At 35.2% G+C, this 22,129-nt stretch overlaps 1 protein-coding gene across 1 annotated transcript in view; it reads right to left on the reverse strand.

Moving 5' to 3' along the window:
- The window catches only part of LCA5 (lebercilin LCA5), a 47,481-nt gene that overhangs the window by 19,487 nt on the left and 5,865 nt on the right, over window positions 1-22,129 (reverse strand). The window lies entirely within an intron of this gene.

The raw sequence follows: 22,129 nt of genomic DNA on the forward strand, positions 1-22,129 counted from the left end.
CAACCTAAAAGAAATGGATAAATTCCTAGAAACATACAATCTTCCAAAACTGAATCAAGAAGAAAATCTGAATACACTGATTACTAGTAATAAAACTGAACCAGTAATCAAAAAACTCCCAACAAACAAAAGTCCAGGACCAGATGGATTCACAGGTGAATTCTACCAAACGTTTAAAGAAGAGTTAATACCTATTCTCCTCAAACTAATCCAAAAACTAAGAGGAGAGAAAGCTTCCAAATACATCAATGAATCCTCAATAATCCTCAATAAAATATTAGCAAACCTAACTTAATAATACCTTAAAAGAATCATTCACCACAAACAAGTGAAGTTTATTCCAGGAATGCAAGGATCGTTCAATATTTGCAAATCAATCAGTGTGATACACATCAACAAAACCAAGCATAAAAATCATATGATCATCTCAATATGTAGAAAAAACATTTGACAAAAGTCAACATCCATTTATGATAAAAACTCTCTACAAAATGAGTTTAGAGGGAACATACCTCAACTTAATAAAGACCATATAAACCCACAGCTAACATCATACTCCATGGTGAAAAAATGAGAGCTTTTCTTCTAAGAACAGGAACAAAACAAGGATGTCCACTCTCACCACTTTTATTCAACATAGTACTAGAGGTTCTAGCCACAGGAATCAAATATAAAGAAATAAAAGGCATCTGGATTGGTAAGAAAAAAGTTAAACTATAATGACGACATAATACTATACACAGAAAACCCCTAAAGAAATCATTTAAAAAAACCATAATTTATAAATTCATTCAATAAAGTTGCAGGTTGCAAAATTCACAGAAATTGGTCATGTTTCTATACACTAATAAAGTAGCAGTAAGAGAAATTAAGAAAACAATTTCCTTTACAATTGTACACCAAAAAAATAAAAAAATACTTGAGCATAAATTTAGCCAGGGAAGTGAAAGACCAGTACTTTGAAAACTATGAAACACCTATAAAATGAAGATGACACAAACAAATGGAAAGGTATTCTATGCTCATGGATTGAAAAAATTAATACTGTTAAAATGGCCATTCTATCCAAAATAATTTGGATATCACAATCAGTTTTAAGAAATGCTACAAAATGTAGTAATCAAAACAGTATGGTACTACCACAAAAGCAGACACATGGATCAATGGAACAGGATAGAGCCTAGAAATAAACCCACACTTAAAACATGGCCAATTAACCTACAATAAAGGAGGGAAGAGCGTAGAATGGGGAAAAGACAGTCTGTCAATAAATAGTGTTGGGAAAACTGGACCGTTTTCTTATACCATACATAAAAATAAACTCATAATGGATTAAAGACTTAAATGTGAGACTTGAAACCATAAAACTCCCAGAAGATAACATAGGTAGTATTATCTCTTTGACAGAGGCTGTTGCAACGTCTTCTAGATGTCTCTCAGGCAAAGGAAACAAAAGCAAAAATAGACTATTGTGACTACACTAAAATAAAAAGCTTTTACACAGAGAAGGAAACCAACAAAATGAAAGGGTTACCTAGTTAAGGGAGAAGATATTTGCAAGTAATATATCTGATGAGGGGTTAATATCCAAAATACATAAAAATTCAACAGCACAAAAACAAATAATCTGATTAAAATGGGCAGAGAACCCAAACATTTTTCCCAGAAGATATAAAGATGGCTAACAGACCCATGAAAAAATCCTCAACATTCTTCATCATAAGGGAAATACAAACCAAAACCACAATGAAATATCATCTTACACCTGTCAGAATGGCTAGAATCAAAAAATCAAGAAATAACAAATGCTGGCATGGATGTAGAAGAAAAGAAACCCTCGTGCACTGTTGGTGGGAATGTAAATTGGTGCAATCACTGTAGAAAACAGTATGTAGTTTCCTCAAAAAATTAAAAATAGAAATATCATTTGATTCAGTAATTCTACTACTTATCCAAAGAAAATGAAAACACTAATTTGAATTAGTCATTCTTTGAGAATTTTTATAATCTTGATACCAAAACTGGATAAGGACAGCCTGAAAAATAAACCATAAACCATTCTTGTATGTGAATACTGCTGTAAAAATCCCAAACAAATATTAGCCAAAGGAATAGAGCACTGTACAAAAAATATATCACAACTAAATACCATTTATACCAAGAAAACAAAGGATAAGAGTAGTTTAATAACAACATATAAATGTAATTTTCTGTTAATTAAATGAGAAAAAATAATCATTTCAATAGAAGAAAAGCATTTGAACATTTAATAAAATTCTATTATTATCCATGATTTTTAAAAAATTCCTAGCAAGCTAGTAATAGAAGTAAATTTCTTCACATATAATATGCATAATATGTACACACAGAAAAGATCCAGGGTATACACTAAAATGCTAAAATTGGTGATATCTGAGTGTAAGAATGTTTTTTAGTTATTTTTCTCGTTTTTTTATAATGCATATGTGCTACTTATACAAAAATAAAAGGACAATTTCTAAAAATATGCCTCAATGAAAATAAAATAGGAAGGAGATGTATCTATCACCTTCAGAAAAATAATTACTTCTGAGGAGAGAAAGCAGAAAAAGGGATGTTTTGGAGAAAAGTGTACAGGGAAGGCTTAAAGTAACATCTTTTAAGTATATGATTCTTTAGATGACTGTTTTAAATAGTCCCTTTTCTGTATGTTCAAAATATTTCATAAGAAAAAAAAGTGCTTTTAGAAATTAAAGATATGGAATTGAAAAACGTAAATAGTGATTATCTTTTGCTGGAAGGACTACAGGTATTTTCCACCTACTTTACTGTCAATTTCAAAATGTCTTTGAACAAAAATTTAAATACTTAACTGATATTTCACCAAAAGGAAACATCACAGAATTGTAACTCTTTAAAAGAAATAAAGGTTTATATAATTTAGCAACTTTTGCAAGCAAACCCAAATCTAATCTTACCTCCACTTACTGCTTTTTAGTAAAGCAATGTATACTTACATAACAATGCCTTTGTTTACAGAGGTCTATAAATGTCCGTTGTTTTTATCTCTGCTGAGTTATTGTAACTCAATCCTTCAGATTTAGACCCTTGAGTAAACAAGAACTATAGCCCAATTTACAGGAATAGTTTTTTGGGTTTTTTTTTTTTTTTTTTACAACAGTGCTAGTAGGTGATCATTCAGCCTCTGTACAAATAGTACTGGTGGCAGAAAGTTCAGTAATTCAAAGGGTCTGATTTCACTGTCATTGGACGATTCCAATTATTTCGAAGATCTTCCTTATGAATAAGCAGAAATCTGCTCCAAGAAATATCCGTTAGGTTTGCACTGCCTTCAGGAACATCCAAGAGCCTATCTATTTCTCCTTTTCCAACAAAACAGCTCTTTAAATACTGAAATAATTATGTTTCCCCTTAATTTGAATCTTATTGATGGTTCCACGGTTCTTCCACTGTTTCTTATATTCCTATTTCTTCACCCCCTGGTTCTCTGCTTGCTCTCTGCATGTCAGTTTATTACTTAAAATTTGGTACCTGTTTTCAGATATGATCTGGCTGGTAAAATTAGTTGTTATTAATTCCTAGGGCCTGGGCACCAGGATAATTGGTTAACTGTTTTTTTTTTTTTTTCCTTCTTTTAACTTTCTAAGCAGCTATATGACCATTGGTTCAACAACTAAAACACTGTGCTTTTTTTAAAACTTGAAATAAATCAGGTCTCCCCAGATGGTACCCATAAAAAACTGAGGACTCAACAGTTAACCAGATTAAATTTTATCTTGCTTGTTTGGGGCCAGATTTTGAGCCCAGAGAGATCTTAATCTTGTCATCCATCAACTTAGCTGTCCCTATTTCTGACCCTGTCATGAATGCCACTTTCTTTCACTGATGCATCTACCCACTCATTCCTTTAAAAAACATTAATTCTAGCCAGATAGAATGTCAAATGTTACAAATACAAAATGAAATAAGACTTGTTCTTGCCCTTTAGGAGCCTGGTCAAATTCACTGATAAATATGCTGACAAAGGGCCAGGGCCTAAGATGGCACCCCAAAGCACCTACCTATAAACGTTCTCTCCAAACTGATAGCTGTTTATTTATTTGCACGCTTTGGGTTCAGTTACTGATCCAACTGTAAAGCTTTCTAAGATTTTCAACCAGTCCACATTTCTCCATTAAAACACAAACAAGAAAGATTTCCCATATCTACTATACTGTATCTACTATATGTGAAGATACTATATCTACTAGCATATACTGTATCTATTCTTTGTATAGAGAAAAATTAATAGGTATAGTATACTTTGATGTACCAATCTTGCAGTCTTATAAGGAAAAGAGTAAGGGTAGTTCTAAGTGAGAGATACGTTCCAAATCATTTGGAAATTTGGTAGAGACTGGCATTAAGTTTACTGATTAATAATGTCTAACATTTACCTCTGCCTACCTTTGAAAATACTGGTACTTCCTTTTTCTCACTTTTCTTACCTGTCCCTAGTCTTCCTAACTCCCCAGTGTATACTAACAAAGGCTCTGAAATCACATTCATAAGGTTCTTCAGTCCTCTGGGGGATAATTCATTTGAATGTGGAGACTGAGCTCATTTAAATAAGTTATCTATCTCTTATTATTTCTTCTGCTTTGAGCAGGACAAGATAGAAGCGGACTTGGAATCTAATAGTTATACTTTCTCTGAGTATTACAACCAGTGGGGCTTTGCTCTTATTACTCCTAATGAAAACTCGGCTGTTTTCTTTTAAAGTATTCACAAACCTTTGCTCACTCTTGAGTTTGTCTTCAAACATATAACTAGATTTTACTCCATAGTATTTAGCATGGCTAGTACCAAAAATAAAACAGATTTCAGAAGTGGTTCCTGCTCAACAAATTGCATATAAAGAATCAGCATGATATGACTGATTTTGAAAAAAACAATTTGTTTCTTTTCCAGTGTGTGCATCATCTTATCAGAAGATACTGATAAACAGCCAAATTTAATTTTAATATTTTAATTCATGCTACCATAAAATTATGAAAACTCAAATGTACTATTACAAGAAGATATTACTCAGCTTTTAAAAATGTGATAAAATTACAAGGATTTTACTAAAATGGTAACAGAATAAAAAGAGCAACAGAATGGGAGACAGCAGACTGCAGTTCTAGTTACAGACATGTGGTTCTAGTGACCTGTGTGATTCTGTGCGACCTGGAAGAAGAAAAATAACATCTCTCTATCCCAGCTTCCTCAATTGTTAAATGCTTGAGTTGGACTAGAGAGTTCCCTGACAAGGTGTTTCAGGGCTGCATCAGATTGCTGGGCTACTGAGTTTCTGCACCCTAACTCACCAGTCACCACACAGAGTAATTCAACCTTTATCTGGCTGCCTGTAAAGAAATGCTAAAATTTGAAAAGCCAATGGATGAAATCGGTAGATTTTAAATATTTTTGGAAAAACAACAGAATCATTGAGGTACACTGAACTCACTTGAAAACCAATGCAAAAACAATTTCTATGGTCCTTCCAAAGTCTGGAATACTACTATGCTGTGATGTATTTACTTTTAAATAATGTACTTTGAGAGCACTTTGTTTTTCAGTTATACATTAGGTGCCTAATAAGTACCAGGCACTGAGATAGAATCATCATTAACTTTATCTCTAACACTGTTTATCACCACCTGCAAGATTTTATAGACTGAAAACGGGAGTTCGGATAATCTAAGTGGTAGTGGATATCATAAAACTAGACCAGTAGAGAACCAGAATTTGAACCTAGGTTGAGTATCTGTGTGCATGTATAAAATTCTGTTTCATGAGGAACTCAACATCTTCAGAAGTAGTTATTAGGTAACAGCATAACTAAATATAAACTAAATAATTTTTTAATTTGGTCTTAAATTCTGAGCCAATAATTTTTGACAAGTTAGCAAAAGTCATCACTGTTTCCATATTAAAGATGCCTTCATAAAAATGCATGTATTCTAAATCTTTTTGAGTGATATTAATCACAGGAAAGCCAATTTAATCATAGTTTTTCTTGTAGTAATAAAGTTAAATTCTTTTATTTTAAAGATTTTATTCCTTAAAATAAAAAAATTTAACTTTAAGAATATTTTATATTTATTATAATATTTAACTTTTATAATAAAGAATAAAATCTTTAAAAGAATTTAACTTTATTACTACAAGAAAAACTATTATTCAGTAGCATAGTTTAGATTCCTTATATCAACAAATAACCAAAACTGATCTGAAAATGCTTTACTGATTTCCATTTCCAGGAATTTTCCATTAGTATACTTACATATGCATGCGAAGACTTAAGTTCACTGCCATTATGTATATTTATACTACAACGAAGCAAGTTCCTAATATAAATGTTAGTAAGGGAAGAGGTTCAATATATTATGATATATATACAATAGAATAGTATATCACCTTCAAAAAGAATGAGGCAGGAGAAAGTGATGTCACCAAAATGATGACATACATCATTCCTGACATCATTCCCCCTTCTAAGAACAATTAACAATTACTCATGGACAAGACACCACTGAGACAACCCTAGAACACAGGAGTGAGGCTGAAGCAACCCCCTGCACCAGAGACCAAGACAGACTGCATCAGAAGGAACAGCTACACTCTGATCCCACTGCCCTTCCCCCAGGCTGCCACAACACCACACCTCTAGTTCCTTCCGTGGGAAGAGAGAGCCCAGAGGAACATCCAGCTCCTGCAGAACTGTCGGTTACTTTGTGGGAGCCCTTATTCTGGTTTCATTTTACGAGGATCACAGGAAACTGCAGGACTCAAGCACTGGGAATCTGACTGTGACAGAAGTGGAGAGAGGCTTCTAACAACCAGCACTCAGATCTTGGCAGACCAAATTCCTATCTGCAGAGCCCAAGCAGTAATACCCAAGCCGCGGCCCTGCTCATCTGCAGATCAAGTCTGGGGTGGAGTCTGACTAGGAAACTCAGTGGTGCAGGTCTGCCTACACTGGATCCCCAAATGAGGGGATCCCCAGCCCTCGGGTTTGGTCTTCCAAGACCAGCAGGGCTGAGTCACAGCCCTAACCTGTTGCAGACTGTGGCTCCCAGCCTCTTGAGACCAGAAAGCCCGTTGTAGAAAATTTAGGAGTTGTCTAGAAAGGGCCCCCCTAATCCTGCCTAAGTAGGAGACTGAGTCATAGCCCCCTCACTGCAGAACATGGCTCACAGTCCCATCTGACAGAAAGAGCTGGCAAGAACAGCTGGAGACTGCATAATAACTGAGTAACTCTCAAGCTGAGAGGTGGGCAAGCAGAGCTGATGACCTGTAGACAAAGCTAGTGGCCCTGTTCATCCAGGGAACTTGGGGCACAGGTCAGGTTGAGTCAAGACCATAAACAAAGAGCATTAGTGGCCTTGGAGCTGCTTCTCCTTCTCCTGCTGTGCCTTGACAGGGAAATAATTCATTGCCTCACCTATTGCTGAATAACAGCCTTCAGCTGCCTGACCAGGGCACCACATGGGAAACTGTGTAACCCATCCAACAGCCGTGCTTACAGTAACACTTGAATAGAAAGCACAGCCTGTGACTTTTCTTATCTGGAGAGCAAAACCAGTGGCTTCACCAGAACCGGATATTTGATGCACACTCTTGCTTTACTTGGGTCCCCAAACAATGAGCTGTGCAGGTGCTGGGTCCTGTCCTGCTGCCCCACCTACTGCTGTGAATAATACTCAGGCCCTGTCTAATAAGCCTGATTAAAGGGTCTAGGCAATAGCAGAGACCATCCTACAACCTCACTTGGGCAGGGAATCAAGCCAGCAGTCCTGCCAGCTGTTCTCAGTGGCATGTCCCACCACCCCTGACCTCAGAGTGCAACCAGTTGCCTCCCCCCAAAACAGACTGTAACAGCAGACCCCACCTGTCCAAGGACATTACCAGCAGAAACCCAAGCCAAGCTAACTGATGAAGAACCGTCTCTGCCAAAGTGAACCTGCAAAGTCTAGAAGAGACTACTTACTCAAATGTGCAATACCAATGTAAGTATCAAAGATCACAAGAAATCAAATAGGATACCACTAAAGGAAGCCAATAAAGCTCTAATAATTAATCATAAAGAAATGGAGATCTATGAACTGTGACAATTCAGAATAATCCTCTTGACAAAAGAGAACCCTCTTACACTGCTGGGAATGCAAACTGGTGCAGCCACTCTGGAAAACAGTATGGAGGTTCCTCAAAAAGTTAAAAATAGAAGTACCCTACAACACAGCAACTACACTACTAGGTATTTATCCAAACGATACAAAAATAGTGATTCAAAAGGGCACATGCACCCCATTGTTTATAGCAGCAATATCCACAACAGCCAAAATATGAAAAGAATCCAGATGTCCACTGACAGATGAATGGATAAAGAGGATGTGGTATACACACACACACACAGACATGCGCACAGTGGAATATTACTCAGCCATCAAAAGGAATGAAATCTTGCCATTTGCAACAATGTGGATGGAACTAGAGGATATTATGCTAAGCGAAATAAATCAGAAAAGGACAAATACCGTATGTTTTCATTCATACGTGGAATTTAAAAACAAAACAGATGAACACAGGCGAAGGGAAGGAAAGGAAAAATAAAATAAAAACAGAGAGGGAGGCAAACCATAAAAGACTCTTAACTATGGGAAACAAAATGAGGGTTGCTGGAGGAGAGCTGCGTGGGGGGATGGGGTAACTGGGTAATGGGCATTAAGGAGGGCTCTTGATGTAATGAGCACTGGGTGTTATATCCAACTGATGAATCACTAAATTCTACCCTTGAAACTAAGAATACACTATATATTAACTAAATTGTGTTTAAATTAAAAATTTTAAAAAGAATAATCCTCTTAAAGTTTAGTGAACTAAACAGGCTAGAATGTAGGATATTTCAAAATATCCAGTCAGAGGAGCATAAGAAAAAAGAATGAAAAAGAGTGAAGAAAGCCTATGGGAGGGGTGCCTGGGTGACTCATTCGTTAAGCGTCTGCCTTCGGCTCAGGGCATGATCCTGGGATCAAGCCCCACATCAGGCTCCCTGATCTGCTGGGAGCCTGCTTCTTCCTCTCCCTCTCCCCCTGCTTGTGTTCCCTCTCTCGCTGGCTGTCTCTGTCTCTGTAAATAAATAAATAAAATCGTTACTAAAAAAAAAAAAAAAAGGAAAGAAAGCGGATGGGAGTTATGGGACACAATGAAAAGAAAGGTTTTCACATAATGGGAATTCCAAGAAGAGAAAGAGAAAGGGACAGAAAGTATATTTAAAGGGATAATGGCTGAAAACTTCCCAACCCTGGGGATAAACACAGACCTCTAGATTCAAGAAGCCCATGGGACTGTAAAAAGGTTGAATCCAAATAAGCCTACATCAAGACATGTTATAATGAAATTGTAAAAAGTCAAAGACGGAATTTTATAAACATCAAGAGAAAAGAGAAGTTACACAGAAGGAAACACCCATAACACAATCAGTGGATTTCTCAACAGAAACTTTTCAGGACAGAAAAGAAAGGGATGACATGTCCAAAATTTATTTTTTTAAGATTTATTTATTAATTTGAGAGAGAGAGAGAGAGAGAGCAAGTGTATGACCAGAGGGGCAGAGGGAGGGGGAGAGAGAATCCCAAGCAGACTCCATGCTAAGCGTGGAGCCCCACATGGGGCTTGATCTCATAACCCTGAGATCACAACCTGAGCCAAAACCAAGAGTCGGACACTTAACCGACTGTGCCACCCAGGTTCCTGGACATATTCAAAATATTGAAAGAAAAAAACTGTCAACCAAGAATGCCACCTGGCAAAGCCGTCCTTCAGAAATGGAGGGATAAGGACTCTGCCCAACAAACAAAAACTGAGGGAATTCATGATCACTAAACCTGCCTTACAAGAAATGCTGAAGGGAGTTCTTTGAATGGAAATAAAAGAACATTAATTAATATCATAAAAACATAAGACAGAGTAAACTTACTGGTAATTGTAAATATAGAGTCACAGTTCGATTCTGTAATATGGTAATTTTGATGCATAATTCAATTGCAGCTCTAGATTAAAAGTTTATAAAAACACAGTAAAAATAACCATAGCTACAATAATCTTATTAGTTACACAATATTTAAAAATATGTAAGTTGTAACATCAACCTAAAATGTGAGAAGTAAAAGTGTAAAGCTTAAGAATTCTATTAACTTGGGGCGCCTGGGTGGCGCAGTCGTTAAGCGTCTGCCTTCAGCTCAGGGCGTGATCCCAGCGTTCTGGGATCAAACCCCACATCAGGCTCCTCCGCTGGGAGCCTGCTTCTTCCTCTCCGACTCCCCCTGCTTGTGTTCCCTCTCTCACTGGCTGTCTCTCTGTCAAATAAATAAATAAAATCTTAAAAAAAAAAAAATTCTATTAACTTGTTATTAGTTTAAAATAGAGTGTTATAGTTAAAAGATATTTTATGTGTAAATAAAATATCATGATAAATGACCACAAGGGAAAAATCTGTAGTAATTACACAAAAGGATATGATGGAAAGTCAAAGCATTCTGATAACACAAGGCATCAAAACACACAAAAAAGACAACAGGATAAGAAACAAGGAACAACAGAACCACAAAACCCCAGAAAACAATTAATAAAATGGCAACAATAAGTTGTTACTTATCAATAATTACTTTAAATGTAAATGGCTTAAGTTCACCAATCAAAAGATATAGAAATGATGGTGGAATACACTGAGGGAAAAAAAAAAAGATCCATAGATATGCTGCTTACAAGAGACCCAACTATAGCCTTAAAGACACACACAGATTGAGAGAAGCGATGGAAAAAGACATTTCAAGCAAATGATAACCAAAAAAAAAAAAAAGGCAGTGGTAGCTATAGACAAAGTAGACCTTAAACTAAAAATTATAAAAAGAGACAAAGATTATAATATAATGATAACGGGGTCAATTCATCAAGAAGATATAACAAACATCTTGTAAATATTTATGCACCCAGGATCCGAGTACCTAAATACATAAAGTAAAAACTAACAGAATTAAAAGGAGAAATAAAGAGTAATACAATAATAGTTGGGGACTTTGATAATCCACTTTTAACAACGAATATATCATCTAGACAGAAAATTAATACAGAAAGAGCGGATTTGAACAACACTATAGACCAAACAGACCTAACATATGCATATCCAACAACAGCAGAATACACATTCTTCTAAGTGAAAACAGAACATTTTTAAAAGATAAACCACATGTTAGGCCACAAAACAAGTCTTAGCAAATTCAAGATTAAAATCATACCAAGTATTTTCTCTAGGCACGATGGCATGAAACTAGAAATCATTAACAAGAGGAAAACTGGATAATTCACGGATACATGGAAATTAACACTCTTGAATAACCAATAATCAAAGCCAGAAAAGGACAGTACCAGAAAAACAAAAAAAACAGACAATATCCTTGGTGAAAACAGATGCAAAAATTCTCAATAAAATACTAGCAAACCAAATTAAACAGCATATTAAGGAATCATTTACCATGACCAAGTGGGATTTATACCTGGGATGCAAGCAAGGATAGTTCAACATACAGAAATCAACAATGTGATATATCGCATTAATTAAATGAAAGAAAAAAATCATATAATCATCTCAATAGATACAGAAAAAGCATCTGTCAAAATTCAACATCTGTTCATAATAAAAACTCTTAACGAATTAGATACAGAAGGAACACACCTCAACATAATACATGCCATATATAATCCCACAGCTAATACCATACTCAATAGTGAAAGGACGGAAGCTTTAGTTTTTCCTCTAAGATCCAGAACAAGATAAGGGTGACCACTCTCACCATTCCTATTTAAAAAAATCCTACTCAGAGCAATCAGGTAAAAAATAAAATAAATAAATAGCATCAGAATTGGAGAGGAAAAAGTAAAATTGTCTCTATTTGAGATGACATGATTTTATATGGAGAAAATAATCCCAAAGACTCAACCAAAAAACTGTTAGAATGAATAAACAAATTCACTAAAGTTGCAGGATACAAAATTAATCTACAAAAATCAGTAACATTTCTCTATACTAACAATGAATAATCTGAGAAAGAAAGAAAACAATCCCATTTACAATAACACCAACACAATAAAATACTTAGGAATAACCTTAACCAAGGAGGTGAAAGATCTTTACTTTGAAAAATACAAGACATTGTCAAAAGATATCAAAGAGGGCACAAGTAAATGGAAAAAGGTAACCTGTGTTCATACAGGGGAAAAATTAATAATATTGTTCAAATGTCCATACCACCCAAAGCTATACCTATAGATTCAATGCAATCACTATCAAATTCCAATGGCATTTCTTAAAGGAGTAGAAAAAAATCCTAAAATTTACATGGAACCACAAAGACACTGAATAGCCAAAGCACTCCTGAGAAAGAGAACACAGCAGGAGGCATCAAACTTCCTTATTTCACGGTATACTATAAAAAGCTATAGTAATCAAAACAGTATGGTACTGGCATAAAAACAAAGAGATCAATGGAGCAGAAATGAGAGCCCAGAAATAAATCCAAGTATATATGGTCAGTTAATATTTGACAAGGGAGCCAAAAATACTTAACGGAGAAAAGCAGTCTTTTCAATAAACGGTGCTGGGAAAACTGGATATTCACATGTAAAAGAATGAAACTAGACCCCTATCTTACACCACTCTCAAAAATTAGCAAAATGGATTAAAGACTTAAGCATAAGATCTAAAATGATGAAACTCCTAGAAGAAAAATAGAAAAAAAGCTCCTTGACATGGGTCTTGGTGATGTTTTTTGGATAGGACACGAAAGCACAAGCAACAATATAAAAAATAAACAAGTGGGACAACATCAAATTAAAAAGCTTCTGCACAGCAAAAGAAACCATCAACAAATTAAAAAGACAACATACTGAACGGGAAAAAATATCTGCAAGCCATATATCAGATGAGGTGTTAGTATCCAAAATACATAGAAATCCTACAACTCAACAGCAAAAAAAAAAAAAAAAAAAAAAAAAAGGTAAAAAAAAAAAACCTGAATAGACATTTTCCAAAGAAGATAAGGCCAACAAGAAAGATGCTCAACATGACCGGTCATTAGGGAAATACAAATCAAAACCACAATGAGATATTATCTCATAGAATAGCCATCATCAAAAAGACAAGAGATAACAAATGCTAGTAAGGCTATGTGAATAAAAGGGCCCTTACACATGGTTGGTGAGACTGTATGCTGGTACAGCCACTTTGGAAAACAGTATGGAGGATCCTCAAACAACTGAAATCACAATGACTCTATGATCTAACAATTCCACTTTTGAGAATACATCCAAAAGAAAGAAAAACACTAGTTCTAAAAAAATATGTGCACCCCCATGTTCATAGCAGTATTATCTGTAATAGCCAAAACATGAAAACATCAATGGATGAATGGATAAAGCTGTTGTGATGTATACATATGTATACAATGGAATGTTATCAGCTATAAAAAATGAGAAAATTCTTCCATTTGGAACAGCATGAATGGACCTTGAAGGCATTATGCTTAGTAAAATAAGTCACAAAGATACACTGTATATTCTCAATTACATATGGAATATTTAATTTTTTAAAAATCCTAGAAAAGGAGATCACATTTGTGGTTACTAGGAGGGAAATGAGGGGGAGGGAGAATTGGCGAAAGACAGTCAAAAGGTATAAACTTCCAGTTATATGATAAATAAATACTAGATACGTAATATATAACTTGGTGACTACAGTTAACACACTGTATGATATACATGAAAGTTGTTAAAAGAGTGAATCCTAAGAGAATCACGGGTAAAAAATAGGTTTTTTTCTTTTCTGTTTTCTCTTTTTACTGAATCTATAAAAGCTGATGGATGCTTACGAAACTTATTGTGGTAATTACTTCACAGCAAATGCAAACCATTAGATTGTACACCTATACAGTTTTGTATGTCAGTTATATCTCAATGTATCTGGAAAATTAAAAACAGAATGAGGCAGATTTTATATACACTGTGTTTATACACACCTATATTACGTGTACATGCATAATAATATGTAAAGAGTACCAAAATGTTTCAGTAAAAAAAAAAAACATACTTAAGCAGTGTACATGGCACACTCCCATTTGCAGTTAGAGAACGGTAGTTAAGAAGTGGATACATGATTACATGTATATACATATATGAATTTGCACATGTTGAGATGATTTTTTAATAGTGATTATTTCATGGGAAGGGGTCTACAAGGATAGCATAGAAGGGATACTGATGTTTCATTGTATACTTTGTATTATTTGAATTTTTAGACCTTTTGTAATGCTTGTATTACTTTTCAACAGAAAAATTATTTTAAATATTAACAATTGTTTTAAGTGGGTAGTTTCAAAGGACTCTGTAAAATTTATTCTCTGGAATGTTTTTAAACTTTACCCTTCAATCATAGATCTCATAATTTCATTGTAAATCTTCTCCCACCAAAATTGGTAAAAAAAATCTACAATGATATCTAGCCAATCCCTTGAATTATTATACAATGAAAACTTAGTAGGCTCTCAATAAATGCTATTTTTTTTATAAGTAGTTCCTTTTTTTTTCAATATTAGAAATCTTTCATTCTCCCAATATTCAATAATAGATATAATAAGGACTTAATTTTGGGGGGAGTGAATATGGTTTACCATGCTAAAAACACTTCTGGCACATAAAAGATTTAAAAATAGATTTATATTCCTCAGGTTTCAGAAACCAAAGGCGCCTCAGAATCATTCCATTTCATTCCTCAATGAAGCAACTGAAACCTCTTGGTTAAGAGAGCTGCACAAAGCCAGAGTAGGACAAGAACAAAACTGACCTCTTGGTTTGACTTCCATCTCTCCTAATTAGCTTCATTTTTTAGAAGTAATACAGAACAGGTAAGTGAGGCAAAGGCAGGCCTTCTGGATTTGAGTTTCTGAAGAGTGAAAGGGCAGAAAAATGCTTAGAGCAGATACCTAGCCACTAGAGTACAGTATGGCAGGGGGAGGTGCAGGAAAGGGCCTAATATTAGATAGTTCAATTTTGGTCCTAAGTAAATTAGGACGGGTAAGAGAAGATAATAATGAATCAATTCTTACTTCTGAAAATGGTTTACAGTGGAGGACAATATTGTTTTTATCACCAAGAAACAAATACTACTTGACGGCAGCTCTAGAGTCAAGGGAATTTGAATGCCAGTCTCTTACAGGAAAACCTATCAAAAGAAAAAGCTGTGAAACTTTCTTCCACAACTGTATGGTACTCAGCCTACTCAAACATTCCCCAAAACCTTCACAAATTTTTAAGAAGGGAAAGCCTTGTTAATATAGTTTATGTTTTCTAATAAGGTAATTTACTCTACGCCAATTCAATGTTAAAATAGAGTTGGATTTTTTTAATGTATTAAATGTGTACCCTACAGTCCTTTTAATGACATGTATATTGTATTATATGTATGATCTTTTCCAAAACTTAGTAGACAATTTCTCACTTAATGATTAAGGATTCTTAAGATAGTTATAATTCATGCTATTTTATTGGTCTTATCTATGACTAATATGATACTGCATCCTTACATCAGGAATGCAACCCCCAACTCTAAGTCTTTCTTATGAGGGGTTGGACAGAATTGGTGCCTTTACCTTCAGCCCCTAGTGGAGGCCAGTCACAGACCTAGTAGCAATGGTGCAGTTTGGCAGTCATTAAAAGAAACTGCATTTTAAGGGGCGCCTGGGTAGCTCAGTCAGTTAAGCTTCTGCCTCCAGGGTTCTGGAATCTCCCTCTCCCTTTGCTGTTCCCCCTGCTCTCTCACTCTCTCTCTCAAATAAATAAATAAAATCTTTTAAGAAAAAAGAAGAAGAAAAGAAAGAAACTGCATTTGGGGGGAGTCACTAATGAAGTTGCTAATAAAGAACTTTTTTTTTTTTTTTGAAGATTTATTTATATATTTGAGAGAGAGTGTGAGCGAGTGTGGGGCGTGCAGACGGGGAGAGAGAATCTCAAGCAGACTCCCTGCTTAAGCACACGATGTGGGGCTCTATCTCACAACCCTGAGATCATGACCTAAGCCAAAAGCAAGAGTTGGATGCTTAACCGACTGAGCTACCCAGGTGCCCCAGAACTGCTTATGTTAAATCTCAAAGGGTGGTGTGCAGGGGTCACCTAACGGTCCCTTAGACACTTTCAGGAGTCTGAAAGTTCAGAACACTTTTATAATGTAGTATTATTTGCTATTTTCACTCATTGTCATGAATATATAGTGGAATTTTCCAAAGGCTATACATGATATTATATAAAGAAAAGTGTCAACATCCAGAAGATCTGCCTAATACAATGAACAAGTATAAAAGTGATCTGACAGAGTACAAAAAGTTCAATGATTTATAGCTTCAGATTCCGCATTGCAACAAACCTTTAAGAAAGAAGCACCACTTACTAAGTTTTGATGCAGTATCAAAGAGGCATATCTAGTTATCTGAAAAGGCTATTAAAATATTCTTCCATTTTCTAATTCCTATAGACATCTGTGTGAGGCTGTATTTTTAAAATATTTATCAACTGTAACAACATATTGCAACAGATTGAATGCAGAAGCAGCTATAAGTACCCAGCTGTCCTCTATTAAGCCTGATACTGAAGAAATTTGCAAATATATAAAACAATGTCACTCTTCTCCCAATTTATTTTTAGTTTAGAAAATAGAATATTTTTCATGAAAAAATTTTATAACATATAGTGAGTTATTATTTTTAGGAAAATTAAGAAATATTTTTAAATGTTCTCAGTTTTAATTTCTGATATGGTAAATATCAATAGATATCCCACATAAACAAAAGCTTCTGGGGAAGGGCGGGGGGTCTGCAATAATTTTTAAACATATAAACAGGTCTTAAGACCACAAACTTTGGGAATCACTGCATTATATAACTATAAATGTTTTTTTGCTATAAAAGTTGGCACACCTCTACATTTTTTGCAGCTTTTTTATATAACTATTAATATTAAAGTAAATAAATATATTAAAATGGGGCTGCTACTATGACAAAACTCTATTCAATAAATTTATTGAAGTAAAAGTCAAAATAATGGTATAAAGCCAACTTTTTTTTTCTAAAGATTTTATTTATTTATTTGATAGAGATAGAGATAGCCAGCGAGAGAGGGAACACAAGCAGGGGGAGTGGGAGAGGAAGAAGCCGGCTCTCAGCAGAGGAGCCTGATGTGGGGCTCGATCCCAGATCGCCGGGATCCCTCCCTGAGCCGAAGGCAGACGCTTAACGACTGAGCCACCCAGGTGCCCGTAAAGCCAACCTTAAGTAAAGAAATATGTAGTCTGATTTAGCTGCCTACCCCTTTGTACAGAATTCAACAAGTTTAACCACATCAAGCAGTTCTTTATCCCTGGTGTCTGGTCCAAGATGGGGCATACCACATACACAAGGGAAAAACAGCAGTCATGGGTGGTTTCCTCCATGCATACCTTTGGCTGTTTTTCTCTCGAATCATGTATCCACTTCTTAACTACCGTGCTCTTAAATCACTGAGACTCTGTGCATTTTCTTGGTTCCATCAACTAGCAAAATAAGCCTGCACCCAACACCGAGGATGATATTCAGACAGAAGTTTTTCCACAGCTAAATTATTTACAGGTAACCTTGAAAACTGCTTTTTGTCCCCTCCCCTAAGAAGAAAATATAACTCTGAAAGGGAGTGAGATTGTGGCCTGAAATCCTTCCTGGAATGAGACGATCTATAAACAAACAAAGCTGCCTGCCACAAGTTTCAGCTTAAGGACAGGCTCTTAAAAGAAAAAGCTACACCAAGTGAAACAAATAACACCATTCTTAGCAAAGAGTAGCACAGAACTTAAAGACAGCACTACTAATATTTCACTGCAATTTCAAGGGATACTCAGGACTTTCCCGGGGTTAGTTAATGTGCAAAATGAAACACCACAATTGAGCTTCTAGATTTCTTCTTTACCTAATTAATGGTAGTGACTATAACCTACTGGGTTTGAAGAAAAAAGATTAACTTAGTGTTGGATAAAGTAATAAAACTGAGTAAATTAATGAGGCACAAAAACAAAAGCTAAATTTCACACTGAATTAAGAAACTCAATAGTAAATATTTCAAATTCTGGGTTAATTACTGAGATTATGAAAGATATAATTAGACATAATGGGCCAAAGGCTTTAGGAAGTATGAAAAAGTAAGCTAGAAAGTACAGAATTTCCCTCGGGTGGGTTGCTGAGGCTCCTGCATTCAGAAGAGAGCTAGTATATGGTGTGACAGCTGAAATGAGATTGATTTGAGAGAAGGAGGTTCATAATAACATATTAAATGTCAATTCCAATATAACTTCAAACACAACAGAAATGAAGTAGTTTAGATCTGCCAACCAAACTCTGAGGCTTATAGCTAATTAACTCAACACTCCTAAGATTTGAGAGTAAACTTTCAAAACCAAGCTATTCCTTCATGTGCATAAAACATTCATAACCTCTTGTGAAAATAATTATTACAACAAAATTAGCTTTGAAATTTGAAAATAAAAGTTCAAACATACTTTTCTCATCCAGAAAGAACTGAGACTATTCACAACTACTCTAAAGAAAATAAAATATTTAGGTGTAATCTAACAAAACCTATATGGATCTATATCCCGAGAATGACAAAATGATGATGGAAGAAATCAACGATGACCCAAATAAATGGAAGAATATACTGTGCTCGAGAGTAGGAAGGTTCAACACAACTCTCCACAAATTGATCCATGTTTAATGCATTTCCCATTAAAACCCCAGGAAGGTGTTTGTAGACAAAGACAAGCGTATCCTCAAGTTTATATGGAAAAGCAGAGGACCAGAATAGTTAAAATAGCCAAACTTTTAAAAATTAAGCATAACATGAAAGAAATCACTCTACCTGATGTTAAGGATTACTACGTTGCCTATAATGAAGAATGTGGGGTATTGGCAGAGGGACAGACTCATAAAACAGACTAAAGAATCCAGAAATAGACCAATAAAAATATGCCCAACTGATTTTTGAAAAAGGTGCTGAATTCAACAGAAGAAGGGTACCTTTTCAACAAATGGTTACTAGAGTAACTGGGTACCACAGGCAAAAAAAACAAAAAACAACAAAAAAAAAACACCTTAACCTAAACCTCACATCTTATACAAAAATTAACTCAAAATGGACTTGAAAGTAAAACAGAAAACCATAAGACCTTTGGATAAAAACACAGTAGAAAATCTCGGGGGCTACAGGCAAAGGGTGACAGAAATAGGCAAAGAATTCTTAGACTTTATACCAAAGCACAATCCATAAAAGAAAAATCTGATAAACTAGATTACATCAAAATTTAAAACTTTAACTCTGACCCTGTGAAGAAGATGAAAAGACAAGCTACAGACTGGGAGAAAATATTTGCAAACCACATATCTGACAAAGGACTTGTAACTAGAATATATAAAGAACTTAAAAAAAATCAGTAACTGCACAAACAAGCCAATTAGAAAATAGGCAAAAAACATGAACAATATGAATAGAACCTACAGATGGCAAATAAGCCCACAAAAGATGCACATCATTAACCAGAGGAATGATACGAGCTAAAACCACGAGATAGCACTAAACACCTATCAGAATGGCTATAATATAAAAGAGTGGTAACACCAAAAGCTGGCAAGGATGTGGAGAAATTGGATCAATTATACATTGCTGACAGAAATGTAAAATAGCACTGGCACTCTAAAAAGAGAACGGTGTTTCTTACAAAACCCAAAATGCATTTATCATACAACCCATCAAGTGTACTTTCAGGCATATATCCCAGAAAAATGAAAGTTTGTGTTCACACAAAAAACTATATATGAATGATCAGAGCAGCATTATTAGTTAATAGCTAAAAACTGGAAACAACCCTGATGTCCTCCAGTGGGATGTATCATAACACTCTGTGATACATCCATACCATGCAATACTACTCGGGGATAAAAAAGGAACACGCCTATTGATATATACAACTTGGATGGAGCTCAAGGAAAAAAAATGAAATCTATTCATCTCAAGGTTAAACACTACGAGACTCCACTTATATAACATTCTTAAAATGACAAAATTATAGAAATAGTGAACAGATTAGTGGATGCCACTAGAGAGAGAAGGCAAGATGGCAGCTGTGCCCATAAAGCTGGTAACACAGGATCCTTGTGATGGAACTGTTCTGCATCTTGACTCTGGTGGTGGTCACATAAATCTACACATGTGATAAAACTGCATAGAACTAAACACATACACACATGCAAACACAAATGAATGCATGTAAAACTAGTGAAACCTGAGTACGGTTAAAGGATTGTATCGCTGTATCAAAATCCATTTCCTGGTTGTAATATTACATTGTAGTTATGCAGTACATTACCACTGCAGAAACTGGATGAAGCATATATGGGATCTTCACATATACTTTTTATACAACTGTATATCAACGTATAATTAAAATAAAAAGTTAAAAACATTTTTTTACATCCAGTAAGAATAAAAAAGAATTGAGGACACTATACAGTTAACAACTATTTCAAAGTCATCACTACAGATGACTGATTTTCATGCTCCCAAGTGGACAGCTACATAATTAACCTCCATCTACTACTCAGAATCCAAAGACTTCTGTTTTTCCTCTCTTCCTTCTTTCTCTTCGTCCCCCCAACACTCCATAAACCTCCTTCATAACTGGCTATAAGAGAGAACCACAGTATTTATGTGTGTGTGTCTTCATTGCGACACCATGTTCTCTCTAGTTTTATACATACACAGAGATTTTGCTTTTTGTTTTTTTAATCATTATTAGCATTCTGTGCTCTTGGTTCCCAATTTTAAAATCCAAGATATGGCACATTTTATACTCCCCTTTAAAAATAATTAAAATGTTTGTCGTTTCTTGTGACAGTTAATTGCTTTCAGACCCTACCCCCACCCTACCTCAAGGTAAGTGGCCCTTTAAAAAAAAAAGTTTCTGGGGCATATGGGTGGCTCAGTCGTTAAGCATCTGCCTTCCGTTCAGGTCATGATCTCAGGGTCCTGGGATGGAGCCCCACATCGGGCTCCCTGCTCAGCGGGGAGCCTGCTTTTCCCTCTCCAACTCCCCATGCTTGTGTTCCCTCTCTCACTATCTCAGCTGAATAAATAAATAAAATCTTAAAAAAAAAAAAGTAGCATTAAAAAAAAAAGTTTCCATATGTTTGCTCTGCAGCTTGGGTTGATCACCAATGAAGCCTATACAACAGGGTATCTTCTGTGCACTGAAACAGAAGATAATGATTGCTAATTGTATAGAATAAGTTAGGTACTTTTTCTAACCACTGATTTACACAGTATTAGTAAGCCACTGCCCCTGGGCTTAGCAGTGGTATACTAAACATGGTATCCTATACAAAGATGCACTATAACATACCATGTATTAAAAACACCTAATTAATACATTGCAGAAAGTTAATTTATTTGTAGTTCTGACTTGCACTTGTTCAGAGAGCTCTCACAGCGGGCATTATTCCCATACTTTTTCTCTAGCTTTGCCTTCCTAACTACTCATCGATTTTCATAAGCCCTGACTCAGGGCTTCTGTTTGATATACATATATACACACACATATATTCATATATATATATGTTGTATATGTATTTAGTTCTACGCAATTTTATTATGTGTATGTAATATACATACATATATACATACATACATAGACACACACACACGTACGAGGTAGCATCTAATACAAATTCTTTGTGTAACAGTCATGGAGTAGTACTCTTTTTTCAACTCATTCCAAGAAAAATATCTTTTTAAAAGCTCTGCTCTATTCTCAGACTAGCAACTCAATATTTTTCCACCTACCTCTCATATTAGTTTCTATCTGGGGGAATAAGGGTAAGCCCTGCCCCCAAAAATGTCTTTTACAAATGTTCAAAGAAATAAAAACAAAGTATTTTTCATGTGGCATTTCTTACACAATGGCCCCAACTGTCAGTTTTATACA

This window comes from Ursus maritimus, unplaced genomic scaffold, assembly GCF_017311325.1.
Source record: "Ursus maritimus isolate PB19 unplaced genomic scaffold, ASM1731132v1 scaffold_29, whole genome shotgun sequence".
NCBI classification, from domain to species: Eukaryota; Metazoa; Chordata; class Mammalia; order Carnivora; family Ursidae; genus Ursus; species Ursus maritimus.